This window comes from Sceloporus undulatus, chromosome 4 (genome assembly GCF_019175285.1).
Source record: "Sceloporus undulatus isolate JIND9_A2432 ecotype Alabama chromosome 4, SceUnd_v1.1, whole genome shotgun sequence".
Lineage (NCBI taxonomy): Eukaryota > Metazoa > Chordata > Lepidosauria > Squamata > Phrynosomatidae > Sceloporus > Sceloporus undulatus.
This window is the reverse complement of record NC_056525.1, coordinates 180,644,865-180,657,944: the sequence shown is the minus strand read 5'-3', so window position 1 is coordinate 180,657,944 and position 13,080 is coordinate 180,644,865. Positions and strand designations below refer to the sequence as shown.

General features: G+C 37.6%; 1 long non-coding RNA gene across 1 annotated transcript; it reads right to left on the bottom strand.

The window, feature by feature from the left end:
* Window positions 1–908: 908 nt before the first annotated feature.
* LOC121929776 lies at window positions 909–5,571 on the bottom strand. The gene is made up of 3 exons (XR_006103739.1): window positions 5,316–5,571; window positions 3,175–3,218; window positions 909–1,134 (listed from the first exon to the last, which is right to left on the bottom strand). It is a non-coding gene; the product is annotated as an uncharacterized LOC121929776 (long non-coding RNA).
* Between the last annotated feature and the right edge of the window lie 7,509 nt (window positions 5,572–13,080).

The window sequence follows — 13,080 nt, the reverse complement described above, 5'->3', positions numbered from 1 at the left end:
GGCAAAATATTGCACCAGCTAAGTTGTGTTTCTACATTTGTGAATGCAAAATAATAAATATTCTTCAGTTGTGTCACTGCCGAGCACCTCCCCCATTAGTTGTAAATCACATTTTGTTAAATGTTAAACATTTAAACACTAAGTGATCTTTCCTAGGACATGGGCCACAGACTCAATGTCTACCCCTCATGGACCCCTGTGGGCCCTGCTCCCAGACATCAAATATCTCTTATTTTCTTTGGCTGCTTCTGGTTCTGGGGTGGATTGCATTTTTGCATGTTTCCATGTGTTTACAGGGGTGTCTATGTTATTTTCAGGCAAGCATCTCCTGGAAATTACACCAATTTTTTTATTATTATTATTTTTAGTGAGGGACTTCAAGAGCTAGAAAAGCAGGGCCCAGGGCTGTATGCAGCCAGGGGTCCACACTTTGCTCACTACTGGTTTATAAGGATATCAACTCCTAGATTAAACACGTGGACTTCACATGTTGCTGGATTGTGACTTTCATCAGTCGTACTGATCTTACTAATGGTGAAGGATGGTGTGACATCTCATTCAACACAATTTAAAGAGATACGTATTTTCCATCTCTGCATTAAAACTTGTACACCAGAAAGTGAGTTAGCAGTTGTATTTTCTGGCACTACTACAGTATGACAGTCACAGTGCACTTTTTTTAACTGTTCAAAAAGACAGTATTTATGTATCATTCTTAATGCTCTCAATGTCAAAGATGGGTAGCTACAATGCCTCACCATGACCCCTAACTCATTTTTACTGAATTAAATTAAAATAAGCATTAAGACTTTGAAGAAAGAAAAATTAGAAAAACAAAACAAAACCAACTCATTTATTTATAAGAAAATTCCATTTAAGTTTTACTCTGAACTGATATATCCATTACATATCACAGTGTAGGTTTCTTTAGAAATCTGTAGCTTGGTAATTTCTCTGTGGTGGTCTGCAGAGAGATACAAACAACCAAACATCTGGTGAGTCTCTTATAAGCAGGGAAGATGAGCACAAGAAGAGTTTGGCAGTGGCAAAATGCCAGCAGTGGATAAATTAGATGGAAGAGACTTCTTCCCTGCACAGATTTTGCAAACATAATATAAATAAGCGACTCTCTCCCTACAAACAAAGAAAAACAACAGTTATAGAGGTCCATAACATCAACCATCTGCAATCGTACATTGATGCTTTTCATTAGAAAACTGAATTGATACTTTGTGTCATGATATGCTGCCAACAAGTTAATCAGGGTCACAGTGAGTGAATTAAGCTCTTGGACCAACTAGTAGAGAGTTGGTGAATTTACTACAAAAAGTCACTCTCCTGGTATCTTAGTTTTGTTCTTATTATATTGGACACCACATTTGGAATAAATCTGAACCGGAAACCAATAGTGTAAGAAAGCCATGGACTTTGATGCTAAGCTTACCAAGGAAAACTGAATCAAACAGAATCACTAAATAAATAAGTCTAAACATAGTTTGTGAAACTAAACAAGGGAATAACCTGCAATAGTTAATAAGAACAATTTGGAAGACAAAATTTGCAGTGAGTTTATCAAATCTGTGTAAAATTGTACAATTCACACAAACTATCCTGTTAAATGTCATAGAAGCAATTTCTACATTGGCTGGGTTAGCCCCCTCCCCAAGTATTTTAGCTGTAAAATGGTTTATAGAGACTCAGCTTTGTTTTCAAAGTTGTCAGTTATATTCATCATTTCTTTGCCAACTTTTACCCTTTGAATATCCCACTTAGGATTCTTTTGACTTTGATCTCACTGTTCATCAGATTACTGAACATGCTGTGTTATATCCATGCATATAATTAAACTGTTTTGAAGGCTCCACACAAATTGGTTGGCAAATCACTGCCTGTATCCCACCAAGAATGTAGAAATATGAGTAGATGGGAAAGACCCACATGACTGGTCTGGCTATCACAATGTGACACACCTGCATAGCATAGCTGAAATTTCGTTCCCAAATCTTGTTGACTACATATCCCAGAAACTCTGATTAATCACCATGCTGACTTGTTGTTTGCCTTCAAATTGTTTCTGACTTATGGCAAACCTAAGGCAAACCTATCACAGGGATGTCTTGGCAAGATATATTCAGAGGGAGTTTGCCTTCACTTTACTCTGAGGCTGAGAGAGTATGACTTGCCCAGGGTGATCCAATGGGTTTCCATAGCTGAGTGGGGATTTAAACCCTGGTCTCCAGAGTTGCATCCACCACTCAAACCACTATACCATGCTGGCTCTATCATTATGCTGACTACAGCTGACATATGTTGTACTGCATCAATACTTTGTGAGCAATTGCTGAAAATATAAATTAATTTTCTGAAGCTTGTTGCACATCCATCCAGGACTATCCACATTTTCCTTCCAGAAAATCAGATCTTAGAGATACCAATATGCAACTAATAATTTATGCAGTTTATTCTTCACTGCAGTAGAAAAGGAATAGGTTCTACCAGTATTCACATATCCTAGAGTATTGTGGGAAATTGTTCTACAGAGAAATAGACATGCATTTTTGTGTGAGAGTCTTGAATTCTTTTTCAGCTTTATTTTTTTCTGCACAGAACCTACTGGTTTCCAGATACCTACATATGTGTTTTGCACAATCTTTTATACAAAAATAGCAAAATCTTGCACTAACGGTGAATATCTACAAACAGTGGTGGGTTTTTGTTTTTGTTTTTTGGTGTGAAAATTGTACATTTTTAAAGGCAAAATACATTTTAAAGCCAAAAATGCTGTTTCCAGGAACCCTTATGATTTTTATGTCTAACAATCATGAAACCATGGGAGTATCTATAAACAGAGGGCAGTATGAAAATATAAATTTTTGCACAAAAAACAAAATGGTCCCATAAATATTGCCCCCAGACTCCCACAAGATTTTTGTGCAACTCTGCTAGTTTTGTGCAACCTCCTCCCCCTTCCTCCCATACATATTTTGTACCAAAGCCAGTGTGAGTGTCTGGAAACAGATTTTGTTTGAAATATGTGATTTGTTGTTATTTTGTTATTTTGTTTTTTTACAGTTTTTTAAATTTATTTAAAAGGAAGATAGGTATTTCTGTGTGGATTAATTTCTGTGCAGATTAATACAGGAATACCAGGCAAAAACAGCACAAAATTCTCACCTCTGCATTATTCTTTCCAAAATCATGTAATCCAGTTTTTTTGGCTAGGGAATAAATAACATCAGATATTATTTCTACCTATAAAAGAGGTCAAGTAGTTTTTCTGAGTCGGAATGATGAGTGTGGAAAAATAGCTTGTTCATCTCTCTTCCGAATATTCTGCTTCTAAAGGACCTGATGACTTTGCACTCTTTTATTGTCCCTGAAAGGGTGATGGCTTGACAGCCCAGTGCAACTGACAAAGTCGCCCTTCCATCCACTGGTCTGTACTGGGAGACTGCTCCCATCCCACACTTAGATAAGGGCCTTACTGTCTCATACAGTTCCTCTGTGTAGTGTAATGTATCTCACCATCACACTGGAAAGCCTGCAATAATTCTCCATCCTTAGCATCAGCTAAGTAGGATAAAGACCACCTTTCTTTTGAGATGGGCATCCATTAACTATTTAGAATGGTTAAGGAGAACCATTGTCATCTATAACAGCATGCATTTTCATCATGGAATCAAGCTCAACATAAGTATTGTTGTAAGGATGCTGGCAAAATCTGGCACAGGATCTGATTATATTGGAGTTTCCTTGTTCCAAAGGGGCCCCATCCCCATGATACTGGACTGCATTGTTTTAGTAGAATATGTGGCTGGAAGGAAAGGACTGTCTCCTCTCAAAATCTACAGAGATATTTACATATATGCCTGTGGGAAATATTTTGTTACTTTTGAAAGTGATGGATTGTAATGATGAAAGAGATGCAAATAAAACAGAAGGAAGAGAAGCCCATTTCTGCATATACAAAAGGTTTTTGAAAAGCTTTATGTTAGTGGGCTTTGGGGAAAAATGTTATTTTTTTCATGCATATTATTTTCCACCCAAAATCTGCTAGCATGCCAAAAATTCAAAAAAGAATGCTATCAAAATAATGAAGTGGTTGAGAATGTCTGACATTATAAAACACATGATTCACATTTTACTAGGAGCCAATCTACACATCGGCATTTTCTGTGGATCAATGTGATTTTTTGCACTTTTGTATCGATGCTTAATTGTTTTCATTTCGCTCATTTCCTTCTGGGTTTATTCACATCTATGCAGCACCATCTGAAATTAACATGGTGCACAGGATGGTATTGACTGCAAATTATTTCCACCCACTCATAACCTGCTGATGTGAATCCTTTGGGGGATGACTATGTATCAAACGATGCACACATATATACTCCCACTTCTGTTGTCATCCATTTTCAATTGTGTCATTGTCACAAACAGTCTGGTTAGTGAAGAAAACACCATGGAGGAAGTTGTAAAGAGCCCTTTAACTCAGATTACTCATGGAAAAATCAAAACTTTCAGTTACTGCCTTTCCATGAGCATTTGTCAATTTGCCTAACATTCTCTTTACATTTTCTCCCACTTTTTTGAGGGGAAAAAACCATGCAAAACTGGATGACAGCACTGAAAATGGCAGATTATTTTGTCTGCTACACTGTTCTGTGTTGTTGTTGGCCACTTGAAGGATCATCTAGTTTTGCAATGGAAATCTCTGTTTAGGCCGGTATTTATTTTTCGCCCTTCTCAAAGTTCATACTTTATTCTCTTTACATAAATTATCTGGATAGTACAAATGTTAAAACTGCACCCTCAAACCAGTAGAACACTGTTTCCTTCCAGTGTGTCCAGAGAGGCATTACTGTAGCCAGAAATCTGCCCTGGCTCACAGATTTTTGATATATGACATAATTTTACCAGGGCCAGTAACACTGCAAAAATATTTAATTCCCAGCCCCACAACTCTGTATGGGTTTAGGGTAAACTTTGTCCCTGTATCCTTTTGACAGTTGCCAAACTTGCTTGTGTTTGACATTTAGCCCAAATGAATTGGGACAGGAGCTGTCAGCTCAGTGGTGCAAAAGTACCAATACAAAGGACATGTGTTGGAAAGACCCTGGGGAGAGAACATATTAAAATGCAACCCCAACCTGCACACTTACAATGATGTGAAAGGAAAAGGAAATTAGATGGGTGGTGGGAAGTGAATTCAAATAACAATTCTTAAAATTACAGCAACAATACTTCCTTGTTATTCAAAGGAAAAAACAGCTCTAGGAGTGAAGGAGAGAAACAGCAGTTAGTTTCAGACTTACAGGCTCTCCTCTTCTCTCTCTTTTTTTATTTGGGTGCAACCAGGTGTAAATGACTATTGATGGAAACAGGTTCTGAGAGAGGTGGAGTCAAGCAGCATTGGTCTCAGCCAGGATGGTCTAAGGGTTTTTGCTCTCTTTCATGCCTCAAGTCTAGACAGGTGGAAATAAATAATATCTAAGATCCACACATGCCTGTATCCACACAATAGCAAATATCTATTTAGCTCAGGATTCTGATCAAGACAGTGGCCAGACATTTGGCAAACACTAATCTATGGTAAACTAGCATGGGAATACAACATTTAAATCATACAAATAGGATCAGTTCTGCCTCTAACCAGCAAGGATCTGCTTCTTTTGATAAAAGGGTTGAAAAATTAAATATGCTAGGAAATACAATTTATTTTTATAGGCCAAGGGGAAAAATGAGGGAGTCAAAAAGTAAAATGAAAATGAAAGATAGACAATGAAATAATGAAAGAAAGGGAAACTATTGAAACCTGTGCAGACAAGTATGAATCAATTATTATTTTAAAAAAGATGTAAAATAAAGCTTAAACATATAAGGCACTTCCACATTGTATTAAAATAATGCCAAAATTATAGAGCTGTCATCTGCAGACCTGTCGAGGGTGCCTTTCTTATCACATTGTGATTTAGCATTTCTCTTGGAAGGTTATAGCAATTTTGACATTCCAGTCATTTTGGACAGAAAAGCCATATTATGCACCTGGGGCATCACCTTTCTTTTTAAATTTGTGGTCTTATAAAATTCTTCAAGAGCCCTCAGGAAAAGGGAATAAAAAAGAAACCACCTAATCCAGTAGCAAGAAACAGATATGCCAAAAATGTGTGAACGCTAGTCCCAAGAGATAAAGTTAGATAACACATGAATCTGAGACATGAATGTAACTATAAAGATTTCAGCAATTTGGCAACACTTGGCTTCAACTGACAAGGCAGTAGGCTATAATATACCCAACTGCGAATTGCTATAGGTTTCCTGAAGGGAACACTCAAGATGGATTCTTATGTCATCTATAATCTATTGGATTCTATTTATGTCTTCTACCGCATCACATATTAATGGACCTCAGAGCCTGTGCCAGCTGGATTGTCCCTTGCCACCTCACTCTTACAGGGTCAACTGACATCAATGGCCCTTGCAGGATGAATCCTGATGACTCAGTATGCTTTTGATATTTTTTAAATTCTGATTTTATTAATATAATGGGCTTTTCCTTACAAGCTGCCTTGGAAGATTTTGTATGCTTAAAGGCAGGCTATAAATAACTTCAATAGATAAATAATAAGCAAAATAATGTGCTCGTCTGTTGATTCAGCATATGCTTGCAGGTACCATTAATACACCCCTGAAACTACTGATGAGGGCTGTTTTCAATGAGTACATCATCAAAGGCCAACAATACACATTAGCACTATATTCTAAACCCCAAATTGGGTCTGGGCTGTTTATACAATGTCCAGACCTGATTCAGGGTTTCTATCCTTTGTCCCACTTTAAAACAACTTAGCTTTTACTTCAGGTTTTCCAGAAAACCTGGAGCAAAATATGGTGACAACTGGCAGCTGCCAGTCCCTCACTCTGCAGACATGTTGCTCTCAGGTCAGACCAAGGCTGGGCACCTTGTTCTGAGCTCAGAGCTACTTGCTTCAACAACAGTAGTGTTGACTGGTGCATGGGGACCAAAGCCATCCATCATCTTCATCAGGTAAAGGGGGTGAATATGGGGTGAACGCAGGGGCTCCAATACTCTGAAGGCAGCTGAAATATTCTACCAGGTGTAGACCTTAGTTCATGGTAGGGGGAAAGCACTCTCGTATGGTTGAGTGGGATATCCCCTAAAGACAATGGATTCTCCATGTTTCATATTCTCCTCAGAATTTATAAGCGAAAAACAAAAGTAAATCCAGCTTTTTCAGTTACCTCATTTTTTTTGTATCAAGGTGTCTAGTCTCAAAAATATTTAAACACAGGATACAGCTATCTGTTCTGTTCTATCTGTAGCAATCCTACTGAAAGTATTTCTTCACTTGTGTATCAACATTCTGACTCACAATTGTTGAGACACAGAAATTAAGGTCACAGTTTGGATATTTGACTGGTATAAGAATAAGTCTTAAGAAATATCATAAAATTAACATGAGAATTTTATATTCACTTTTAAAAGGAAGTATTACAGGCAATTCTCAATTGAATGGGACAGCCATATTGTTACTATGTCATCTAACAAAACTGAAAACGCAATAGGGACATACAAGAAAGTGTTCGTCTACACTGTAGAAATAATGCAGTTTCACACCACTTTAACTGCCATGGCGGCATCCCACAGAATCCTTGGATTTGTATTTTTGTGAAGCATTAGCACTTTTTGGAAGAGAACGCTAAAGACCTTGTAAAATTACAAATCCCAGGATTTCATAGGATGGAGCTATAGCTTTTAAAATGATGTCACTTCTACAGTGTAGATGCACAAAAGAAGGAATAAGGGAGGAGGTACAGAAAAAATATATGTTGATTCACAAGAGCATTTATGAAGTACAAAGGATAATCAATGTAACATATAGGCAAAGATGTATGAGGAGATGTATGTACTTCATGTAGCTACATCTCCCAGTGCTATTTTTGCCCCCAAATTAACTTGGTTCAGCCCCCTCCACAAGGCCATTCCATGTTATGCAAGAATGGGGAATATGAGTGCGGATGCATTCATCAAGTTGGGCACACTGCAAGGATACCATCTTCAGAGAGTTTATGAGAAACCCTGGAGTACCATGCAGATGACTGACACAGGAAAATAACTGAAATCTCTGACAATCCCCTACCCCCGCTAACAACATGGAAATAGATGTGTTAGGAGGATGTGCTGCTTACAATGCAAGGTTTTTTTTGGGTGGGGGCAATATTGGTCACAACAGAATTCTGACCTACAATGGCGTTATTAGGGTTGGTGCCACTCCAACCCCCTTCTCCTCTGACACATTGACCTCCTCCCATGCTGCATTCACACAGAATCCTTAGCTATGGTTTTTGTACTAATTTACTCATAAATCGTAATTCCTGTATATCAATGAATTTAATGATATAATTTAGTGATATAAACAACTGGCAAAATTAAAATTATCTTTAAATTACAATATCAAATGCACAGAATAAATGTGTTTACATATACATAGTTTCATGTGATTAAAGTGAAAATTTGGTAAAATGTGATGTTTTTGAATATTTTTTTAATTTAAATTTTATTTGTAAAAAATAAAAATTAGATTTTGAATTTTGAAATTTTAATTTTTTAAAAAACCTGGTGCCTCTTCTTTCTCCTCCCACTGATCCTCACCATCACCATCTCTTCAGCTTTTTAAAGATATACAGCCAAATGCCATGGCCTGTTTCTGCCAAAATACAAATATTTGAGGAGCAGTGGTGTCACATAAACCCCTAGAGTGTCACCTGGTGCAGTCATCATCCCCTGCACCTCCTCAATGATGCCACTGCTAACATATACAATGATCACAAAAGTGAGCTGTGATGATGTACGAGCAGGTTTTGTTGTTGTCGTGTGCCTTCAAGTTGTTTCTGACTTACAGCGACCCTAAGGTGAAACTGTCACCAAGTTTTCTTGGCAGGACTTGTTCAGAAGAGGTTTACCATTGCTTTCCGCTGAGGCTGAGAGCATGTGACTTGTCCAAGGTTCCCCCAGTGGTCTCCAGAGTCAAAGTCCAACACTCAGACCAATATGCCACATCATCGTAATTCACTGACAACATGGTAGCCACAAATCCTACAGCTAATTATTGTGTATGGTAGACAAATTTAATAATTAGTAAATAAAATGGAATTTTGATAGAATCCATACATTCTTGATAACCCTGCCCAACCTACTAACATAAGTGAAAAGGCATACTAAATTTACTGGGTTCGAGTACAAGTCTCTTTAATCTGAATGTTGGTACATATGAAGGAAAAAAATGTGCAGTGGTATTCTCACTTTACCAGTTCAAAAAGCAGGTTTGAATGTATATGTTTTTGAATGCTCAGTTTGAATTCCTATCTTCATGAAACAGGCCTGGACAATGAAAGCTTATTTTAGCTTTCCTTGGTGAGTTTATTTTCAAATGTTTTGATGTCTTAGTATAAGCAAGAACTCAAACATACTTTCCTCATGTTTTCAGTTGTAAAGTAGTGCACACCATGAAGATCTCTATCAAGTAAAGGATCAGAGCCAGCATTATTATTATTATTATTATTATTATTATTATTATTATTAAACTTTATTTCTAAAGAGCTGTATGTGTGTATGTTGTGGTTTGAGCACTAGATGACAACTCTGGAGACAAGGGTTCAATTCTCATCTTGGCCATGAAACTCATTGGGTGACCTTAGGCAAGTCATACTCTCTCAGACCCAGAGGAAGTCAAAGACACACCCCCTCTAAACAAATCTTGCCAAGAAAATCCCATGATAGGTTTGGTTTAGGGTTGCTATAAGTCAGAAACAACTTAAAAGCACACAACAACATCAATATGATTCTGCTTTAACTGTTGCTCTCTTCTTAATTTCATATCAAATCGAGTCATCCTCTCAAATAAGAGAGGGCAAGGTTTTTCTTTAAAGAGAACTGTTGAAACTCAAGTGTTGGGTGACCATAGATAAAAGCTGAGAAGTTCATTTCTTTAATAGTTGTGTGCAAGAGGGAATGTCATCAACTACAACTTTTCCCTTTCATAGTTGTCAAGCTACACTGGTCCTGACTTATACATGACCTTTCCTCATACAAGCTAACAATACCTTGGGATCTTACATAAAATCACAAACTAGAATTTTCTAAAATGCCATAAGGCTAAAACCCACAAAATTAAGTGTCTAAAAAAAAAAAAAATCTAACACCATGAATTACAAATTTTTGCTTAAATACTATAAAAGCAGTAGTAATTACAAATAAATCACTTGCATTATTATTATTATTATTATTATTATTATGCTTTATTTATATAGCACTGTAAATTTACATAGCACTGTACATACAATATCCTCCAAAAGCTTTTACAAATAGGTATGTTTTTAACTGGCATCTGAAAGATGAAAGTGTGGAAGATAATGAGATCTCTAAGGGAAAAGAGTTCCAAAACTAGGATGCTACCACTGAGAAAACCCTGCTATATACTGTATAGTAGCCCCATGAGATATACCATGAGATTCACAGAGCTTTCCTAACTGACCTTAAATACTGAGTGGGTCAGTACTGTTTCAGGAACGCTTCCAGTTATGTACCCAAACTATCTGGAGGAGGGCTACACCAACCATAACAGCTTAATTCCAGGGTTGAGAACCTCCTATCCCAAGAGTTTTCAGATTGCCAAAATTAAACTTCAGTTTATTTACCCCCATCCAGCCCAATTGACTCTAGGCATCAATCCAGCACTGCATCTCCTCACTCAGCTGGAACAAAGAAAAAGAACTAGTGCTATCTGTATATTGATGAGTTCATGCTCCATATCCCCAGATAACATCTCCCAGTAGGTTCTTGCTGATGTTAAATAGCATAGGAGACAAGATGGAACAGCAATTAAGACTGTTTTTCTCTGAGTCTGAAGCCAGATTGAACTGTGTAGATAAACTGATCCACCCATAAACATATGCAGAATACCACCTTCTCAAACTCCTTGTCCAGTATATTTGCAGCTGTGTGACAGTGGGTGAGTCTCTTCAAAAGAGGATGTATCATGGCTTCTGTAAATCCAAATGTCATAATGAGACATTCATTAGCTAACTCATCTCTTATAGGCCTGATCAACCAAAAAGAGCAAATGTAAAGTCGAAGGCTTTCATGGCCGGCATCCATAGTTTTTTGCGGGTTTTTTGGGCTGTGTGGCCACATCAGAAAGAAACTCTACTAGAACATGGCCACATAGCCCGAAAAACCCACCAAAAAATATAAAAAGAGCAAAGCTCAAGAAGGCGTGAGGCCAGCCTAATCATCAAGTGCCCTGTCTGCATCCTCAGGCCTCACTAACTGTACTTGATCTAACAAACAATGGCCTGAAGTAGTATTCCACAGGACCAACAATATTTGTAGAACCCAAATCAGCACCAGCATGAATGATTTTACCTTCAGCATGTTTTATTGAACTATCACAGAGCTCCTCTTGGGGGCTAACTTGTTTCATTCTTGGACTAGATTTCAGCAATCCAATCATGAGCTCCATGTAATCACTCACACAACTCTTTTAACATGCAAGGATGTAAGAAAATCTGATCACCCTACACAAGTATTAACTGCACTACAATACCCTGAATCTGTAATTACTCCATGAAATCAAGACAGATAAGTGCTCCAAAATATCTACCTTTAAAGTAATACTACTATTTATTTTAGCAGTTTAAGTATCTTGCAGATCGCAATAATGTTGCAATGGTATCTGAAAAGAAAAGCAGCCACACTGTAGTCATAAGGTATAGCAGAGGTTTCCCCCCACCCCACCCCACTGCCTGTGTCATAAAGCTATCTGTTTTTTATTCAGCATGGAATGACGGTGATCCGAACGATCCAATTCCATAAATCACCCAGGGGCACAACCTTTTGCCAGAGAAGCTTGCTTCACTTTTGTATAGAACTAAGTGAACTCTCAGATTATATAAGGCATTGTTGTTCAAGGAAGTGCTGGTTTACAGATAAAGGTGGTGCTGTCAGAAGTTCTGAATAGCTCAGAGCTAATTGTTGACCCTAACAGGTCCAATTAGCTGTTACAAGCACTGTAAGGTAGCCCATGGGACCAATCCTTTCTTACAGGCAGAGATTGGAACTCTCATTGCACCGGTACCTTGGTTACAGGCTCTGAGGTTACCTTTCAACAAATCAAAAGGGTTTATTAGGAGGAATGACTGCTGTACCAGCTCCAAACATAAACAAACCCATACATGTTAATCACCAGAAAGAAAGAAAGAAAAGGAAAGAGAAGAGAAGAGAAAAGAAAAGAAAAGAAAAAAGAGAAAGGAGGAGGGGAAGGGGAGACTTCAATTATAACATATTGGGTTCTTTTCCCCTCCTCCATCCTCACAAATATCCAAAGGGAACTATAAGGACAAACTCATTTTCTGATCCTTATACTTTGATTTGCTCATCCTAACCATTTAGGTTGTGACTAGCAATGCGACAATGGTCACCACTCCTACTACTGCTTCTGACAAAAAGAGCAGATGTGCCACCTGGCCTGTGAAAGTGGGAACTAGGTTTTCTTATAATGTGTGTGGCTGGTTGTTTTTAATTTGCTCTGTCTCTCATTCAACATCAGCTGCCATCTGGATAAAATTCAGCATTCTTAACACCTACATGAAGAATACGATGCTGATCAGATGGAATGGGCCAGGGCTTTGTCTTGAAAGTGGAATGGGGGATGGTTTTTAAATACAATCGCTTAAAAGGTTTATAAATTATGTGCTTTCAGAGTAGCATATGGTTTATGTGAAATATGGTTCGGTAAACTTTTCTCTAGATTTGGGGGCTCAGATGGCTGCTTTATAAAGTGCATAATAAATAAATAAATTCCCATGACACTGGAAAAGGTGCCAATGGCTTTCCCAATTTTTAAAAATAATCATGCACCATACTTGTTTAGCACCATATTTTTATGTACTTAGGCCAGCAACTTAAAGAAAGAAAGAAAGAAAGAAAGAAAATGCTTTTCGAGTTATAAAATTTGAAGATCTGAAAACCAGCTCATGGGGATCAATGAGATACTTCAG